At 43.8% G+C, this 7,721-nt stretch overlaps 1 pseudogene; it reads left to right on the forward strand.

Annotated features, from left to right (window-relative positions):
- Positions 1 to 7,506, forward strand: part of LOC119316622 — a 9,266-nt pseudogene extending 1,760 nt beyond the window's left edge.
- Positions 7,507 to 7,721: the final 215 nt, after the last annotated feature.

The following is a 7,721-nucleotide window of genomic DNA, read 5'->3' on the forward strand; positions in this document are numbered from 1 at the left end:
TAGTGAAATGTGAGTATTCTTGAAAGATAATAATTTTTTATGCAACATATGCTTTTACATCTGAAAGAGCTACAAAATATGTTGACCTACCTATGTGCACTTCCTAAATCAAGCGGATAAAATTATTTCTATCGGCAATATAAAATACTAAACATTAGAAAGAAAGGGACAATATCCACTAACCATGCAAATATTCTGACCATGGGATATTTAGGCTGGCGTATATGGGAAATCAAAGCTAAAAATGACTCGATGAGTTAGGGATACATCAATAAATATTGTAAAAAATGATAAAAACAAATCTATAGCAACTCGCAACCCCATGAACTCGTATTCGCAATGAGCAAGTTAGTGAGGCCGCCACAGTAGGGTAGCACCAAGGGACAAGGGCAACAACCGCCTTCCCATCCAACCTACTGATTCTGCTGGCGCTACTTTCATCCTAAGCCCATGAGTACCGCTAGTGTGTTGCCATATACGGAGAAACTACGAACTGAAATTTTCATCCAAATCATGAAAAATGTTAATGTTCCTCTCCTCTCCCATCCCTCGTGTGAACATACCCAATTCGTGGTTGGCTCGCTACATTCAGCGTAGCTCTGATGTGCACTGCCCTCGCTCTTGATTAGTTGCCGCAGTGCCACGCATCTACGCCAACAAGCTGGGGAAACAAATGCAAATGTTACACCGAGTCAAAATCAACCATCCCACAATCGTAACAATAGAAAAGATAATAACCAAAATTTAACAGAAGAACTACTGCTTGGCTCCCAGATCCATCTGGATAGCCCTTGATCTGGCTGCTGAGCTTCTCCTAGCCGCCTCAACATCACGTCATTACCAAACATGTAGTGGATGCCTAGTGGGACAAGGATTAAGAAATAACATGAGGTGAAAAATACGATGGCTGTCAATTCCATAAGATGATCCAAGTAATTTGACAAAACAGATCGGGAATCTTGTATAATCTCAAAAAAGCAACTAAAAATATGAGAAATGAATTGATGAAAATCAGCCCCTGCTCTCATTCATGCTCGCTTTTGTAATGGGAGGCAAGGAATGGGGATACCGGGAGAAGAAAGGATCACATGGACGGCAAGCCTCCACCACCGGCAAGTGGGGTTGCTTCACATCCAATCTCCACGGCCGCCGCCTCCATGGGGACGAACTCCCATGTTCACAACCGGGCTCCCAATCGGCCGCTGCCTTGCCGACCTTGACGACGAAGTAGTCCCTCCCTTCGATCTCATTCGCAACGAAGGCAACACCCATCCCAGCAGACGGGTCCGCGGTGAGATCCCTACTGGATTATGGTCGCGCCTCCACAAACCTCACCGCGGGACACATGAGAGGGTGTCGTTGCCATGGTCAGGCTTGGATGGGGAAAGGAGGCGACATAGCAGCAACGGCGCCTTCGCCGGGATTGGTGGCGATTGCGGCGGCGAGCGAGCGGGAGGACGGCGGCGGCGAGAGAGTAGGAGGGTGGTGGCGGCAGTCCATCGGCCGTCGTGACGTGAGAGGAGGATGGGGATGGGGTCGCGATCTGGACGCATGGAGCAGTCGAGAGGAGGGTGTCGGTGTCAAAACCGGCGGATCTCGGGTAGGGGGTCCCGAACTGTGCGTTTAGGCGGATGGTAACAAGAGACGAGGGACACAATGTTTTTACCCAGGTTCGGGCCCTCTCGATGGAGGTAAAATCCTACGTCCTGCTTGATTAATATTGATGATATGGGTAGTACAAGAGTAGATCTACCACGAGATCAAGGAGGCTAAACCTAGAAGCTAGCCTATGGTATGATTGTTGAGATGTATGTTGTCCTACGGACTAAAGCCCTCCGGTTTATATAGACACCGGAGAGGGCTAGGGTTACACAGAGTCGGTTACAACGGTAGGAGATCTACATATCCGTATTGCCAAGCTTGCCTTCCACGCCAAGGAAAGTACCTTCCGGACACGAGCCGGAGTCTTTAATCTTCTATCTTTGTAGTCTTGGAGTCCGGCGGATATTGATAGTCCGGCTGTCCGGACACCCCCTAGTCCAGGACTCCCTCAGAGGGGAAGCAGGCGGCTGGGTTTTTCCATCGTGCGGGGTTTGGGGGAGGTCAAACGAGAGGTTTTTTTTCGTGCGGGAGGCAGAGCAACGAGGGCGGATGTAGGGAGACGGGACGCGGTCGGTTGGCAGGAAAAGAAAAGCTACGCATTTTTTTAGGCAGTAGAGATGATCGATGGTAAAAAAGGGAAAATCACATCAATATAAGGAAATATCCCATCAATACTTGATTGATTGCGATTTATTTTTTATATGGTAACTAATCTGATCATCAATACTTGATTGATTGCGATTTATTTTTTATATGGTAACTAATCTGATCATCAATACTTGATTGATTGTGATTTATTTTTTATATGGTAACTAATCTGATGGGTTTATGTGGGTGGTGAAGCGAAAGGCAGGTGGAAGAGAGACGAAATAAAACCAGCGAAATAAAACCAACGAAAGTGGTGAGGCGAAATAAAACCAGCGAAAAATAACCGGTGGACTATTCACCGACTGCTCTATTAGGAGTAGAGATAAAAACATTGTAACCATCACAGAGAAGGCTACTTCAGAATAATTTTTCATTTAGGCCAGTTTCAAGACTGTATAAGCATATTTTTTTTCGAAAAGGGGGGACTCCCCGGCCTCTGCATTGGAATGATGCATACTGCCATCTTATTAACCAACTAGAAGAACGCCCGTGCGTTGCAACGGGGCTACATTGGATAGGGTTTTTGTGTTGAACCCGGATGTTACAGATATTGCGGATAGCCCGTAGCAACGCACGGGCGTTCTGCTAGTTAACTTTAAGAGTTCAATATTACGACATTGGCGACCTTTTTTACCATCAAAACCTCACACACACACAGACACACACTCTCCCTCCCTCTTCCTCACTCTCTATCACCCTCTTCCTCTCTCTCTAACACACACACACACATATCCATCTTATTGGGTACAGGACCATAATCCATCTATTTCACACATACACGCTAGTGCATAACAATATGGATTATGTGTATTATATATATTTGCCACCAAACTGAGGGAATTAATTTCTTGTATATCGACCAGCCACAGCTTCAAGAATACGCGGACGAGGTGGCTCGGGTCGTCGACGGCGCCGTCCAGCGCGGGCCACGGGCCCGCTTCCAAGTGCACGTGCAATGCACGTCTTCACAAATATTATAACCAGATATGAGAAATCACATGCATAGAGAAGATATTCTGATAGCAATCCAAATACCATACTCAATTGAATACCTAACCTAGACAATACTCTTATTTCTATGCGCCAGAAAAAATGGAATAGCAAAGCTAAGTATGCCTACATACGCTCAGATTATATATAAGAATCTTGGGTGAACAATTGCAACAAAGCACTAAGCAGCGTTAAATTTAAATAAAAAATCCATTAACTATGCAGGCAGCAGGCTTGTTACAACATAGAGAGATAGGAAAATGTCACCTCCAGTAATGTAGCGCAAAGGAGTGGAACGAAGCATGAATGAGCGGTTGTCTGTTCTTCTCCATGTACATGGATCAGCAGTAGAGGCCAATTATATAAGTACTTGACCGAACTCCACTCTTCGTGTACGGAGAGCCATGTCACCTTCTCGCCGCTGCAGCATGGGAGGACGGCTGGTTCACGTGACCCTCCAGCTGGGGGATCCATGGTGGCTGACCGTCGAGCTCGAGGCAGAGAAGTTGAGGGCAGTAGTGGCGAGATCCATGCCGGCCAACCGGGCGAAGAGGAGGTCGTCGGGGAGGGACACATCGGCAAGATCCGGTCACTACGCGACCTAAAGAGCAACAGTGATCTCCACAAGTTGTAGGCCAACGGCGTGCTCCATCCCCTGCGATGGGGTGACCATGGCGGTGGCCACAACTCCTCATGCTCGCCTCGATCTCGGCGACACACCCTGAGTGTAGGAGGCAGCAACGACCTCGACGAAATCATGGCCTCCATCCCGGAACGCAATCATGTCGCTCTAAATAAATGGATTCAATCATGTGACTCTAATTACTTCGGATTGTTATGTGCACACTAAGCGGGGTGCAGTTAGGAAAGAAAATGTTTTCTAATTAAAGTGATTGAGTGATTTAAGGTAAGGTTAATTAATTTAGATTTGATTTTTAGTGATTGTTAGTAAAGTATGATGCGTCTTTAAAATCTTTTATTTGTTTCCTTAAAATCTATTTTGTTTCCTAAAGAAATTTGCAATAATGGAAGGTATCGGTTGATTTGGATAAGTTAGTAAATTTAGATCTGTGATTGCGTGCACGTTTGGAAAGTGCTGATTTGCAAGGAAAGAGCTGAGGGGTAAATAAACCGGTGAATAAGAAACCAGCATCTAAAAAAATCTACGATGGTTAACCTACGAAAAAAAAACCGGACAAAAGTGGTGGGACGAAAAAAAACCTGGAAGCGAGACTACCAACTGCTCCATTAGGAGTAGAGAATAAAGCAGTGCCAACATGGTTCCAAGGTCTCCAAAAGTAAACAAAAAGCAAAGAAAGCTCACACAGAGCCAAAAATGGCTAGAAATACCAACTAGCCATGAAAAGACGCCACAACCGGCTGGCTAAAACTAGATAGGTAAACTAAATGCCTATCCTATTACATGACCGCCATCCAAATCGGTTGAAGATATCCCGAGCTACCATCTCCCAGCGGAAAGATCCAGTAACCAAATCCTCCCTGGCCTCCGTCGGGGTGAGTAGAGACCACGAACGGATCAGAGCCGTAGTTCGGAATATAACCTGCAAAAAATAGATATATGATATTCTGTTAAAAACCAAATCATTTCTGCAAGTCCAGATGGTCCACAGCAAAGCGCAAACTCCAACCCGAATGTGTCTCGCTAAGGCAGACTCAATCCCATTAAGCCATGTCCCAAATAACGCGTTAACAGAATTCGGTGGATTGATATTAAAAGCAATGTGGACCGTCTGCCAAAGTACTTTGGCCAACGGGCAATCAAAAAAGAGGTGCTTGATTGTCTCATCCCGATCACAGAAACTACACCTAGTAGGTCCTGTCCAATTACGCTTTATCAAGTTGTCCTTGGTTAAAATTACTTGTTTATGGACGAACCACATAAACACTTATATTTTCAAAGGAACTTTGACCTCCCAAACATGCTTGAAGGTAGGAATGGAGTTCGAATTAATAACATCAATATACATTGATTTAACAGTGAATACTCCAGACTTGGTCAATTTCCAGCGTAATTCATCGGGTTGTTGAGAAAGCTCGACCTCCATCAGTCTCCTAACTAGACGGAGCCATTCTTCCCAACGATTGCCCGCTAGCGTCCGTCGGAACTGAATATTAAGGGGGATAGATTAATATTAAGGGGGAACAGCCCGCATATATGTTTGATCCTCCCCTCCTTTATCTGAATAAGTAGTAAACTACTTCTTGTTGCACTAGTTGCGGTGGCTTAAATTTAATGACATTGGTCTAGGAAATTCATCTCAGCATTATTATATATTTCATCAAAGATATAATTAATGAGCATAATAACAGTTGTACTGAATAATACACCAAAATGTAAAGGAAAGAACTCACTTAGTTCTTTCTTATCCTAACCCACCCCATTAAAACAAAGACCAAAACGGTGCATCGTGCACCAAAGGCTACCCTTTTGCTCTTAATACACCAAGAAGTTAAATTTGCTCTTCAAAATCACAATCTATTTCCCTTTTCGCCTTGTTTAGAAACTTACTATCAGCAGAATATACTCGAAAGGATAATGTCATGTAAAATTTGAGTCTCGGGGAGGTTCATCAGTGGCCATACAGTATATTGGTGGGCAAATCAGTGCTCCGATCTTTCCAATATATCTACCTAACAATTGTAATATTTGAAATGTAGTACTCCATCCGATCAAAATAAGTGACGTGGTTTTAGTTCAAACACTTATTTCGGATCAGGTGGAGTGACAAATTAATTGTACTTCTATCTATGTCATTGCTGCAACAATTTGCTCTTCGTGTTTTACTCCCTTGAATCTTAAATTTGTATTCATTTTATTCATCATCTGATTGGCAGTTCATAATACACAATTCTCAGATTGTCGAGACTGAGACGGCTGATTCTTATTATATAGACCTTACACTGATACTCCGAACTAATGTAGGTATCTGGTCATAATTGATGATATATGGGATGAAAAATTGTGGGAAGGCATCAACTTGCCTTTCTCCAACAGGTATAATCTAGGCAGTCGGCTAATCACCACAACCCGCATTGTCAGTGTTTCCGATTCATGTTGCTCGTCGGCTAATGATTCAGTTTATCAAATGAAACCTATTCTACTGATGATTCCAGAAGGCTCTTCCATCAGAGAATATTTCCCGACAAGAGTGGACGTCCAAATGAATTTGAACAAGTGTCTAAAGATATATTGAAAAAATGTGGTGGGGTACCACTAGCCATCATTACTATTGCTAGTGCTTTGGCTAGTGGCCAGCAAGTGAAACCAAAGCGTGAGTGGGATATTCTGCTCCAGTCCCTTGGCTCTGGACTAACAGAAGATAACAGTTTAGAGGAGATGCGGAGAATACTCTCATTCAGCTATTATAATCTACCCCCTCATCTGAAAACTCGTCTATTGTACCTATGTATATATCCAGAAGATAGCGAGATTTATAGAGATAGACTGATATGGAAGTGGGTGGCCGAAGGATTTGTCCACCATGGAGATCAAGGGACCAACCTGTCTTTGGTCGGATTAAACTACTTCAACCAGCTCATTAATAGAAGTATGATCCAGCCAATATATGATGAACTAGGCCAGGTACATGCTTGTCGTGTACATGATATGGTTCTGGACCTTATCTGCAACTTGTCACATGAAGCAAAGTTTGTTAATGTATTCGATGGCACTGGGAATAGCATATCTTCACGAAGTAATGTCCGTCGTTTGTCCCTTCAGAATAAAATGGAAGATCATCAAGCCAAGCCTCTCACAAATATCATGAGTATGTCAGGAGTGAGGTCAATTACCATCTTTCCACCTGCTGTTGGTATCATGCCAGCTCTGTCAAGGTTTGAAGTTCTGCGTGTACTTGATTTGTCACACTGTAATCTGGGAAAAAGTAGCAGCCTGCAGCATAACCTCAAGGGTGTTGGACACTTAATTCACCTGAGGTACCTTGGTCTAGCAGATACTCAAATCAGGGAACTCTCGGCTGAGATAGGAAACCTGCAGTTTTTGGAGGTGTTGAATCTTGAAAGTAATTTTGAGCTAGATGAATTGCCTTCCACTCTTTTTAAATTGAGAAGATTAACCTACCTAAATGTTCCTCTCTATAAGGTGGTTCCAACTCCTGGTGTGTTGCAGAATCTGACATCCATAGAAGTGTTGAGGGGGCTCTTGGTCTCTCTGAACATTATTGCACAAGAGCTTGGCAACCTGGCAAGGCTAAGGCAGCTTGAGATTTGCTTCAAGGATGGTAGTTTGGATTTGTATGAAGATTTCGTGAAGTCTCTGTGCAACCTACATCACATCGAGAGTCTTTGTATTAATTGCAATCCCATAGAAACATCTTTTGAACTGATGGATCTCTTGGGACAACGTCGGGTGCCTCCTGTACATCTCTGCAAATTTATGTCAAACTTGCCCACCCAACTCTCTGCACTGCGAGGGTGGATAAAGAGAGACTCCTCACATC

Source organism: Triticum dicoccoides, chromosome 1B, assembly GCF_002162155.2.
Source record: "Triticum dicoccoides isolate Atlit2015 ecotype Zavitan chromosome 1B, WEW_v2.0, whole genome shotgun sequence".
Taxonomy (NCBI): Eukaryota; Viridiplantae; Streptophyta; class Magnoliopsida; order Poales; family Poaceae; genus Triticum; species Triticum dicoccoides.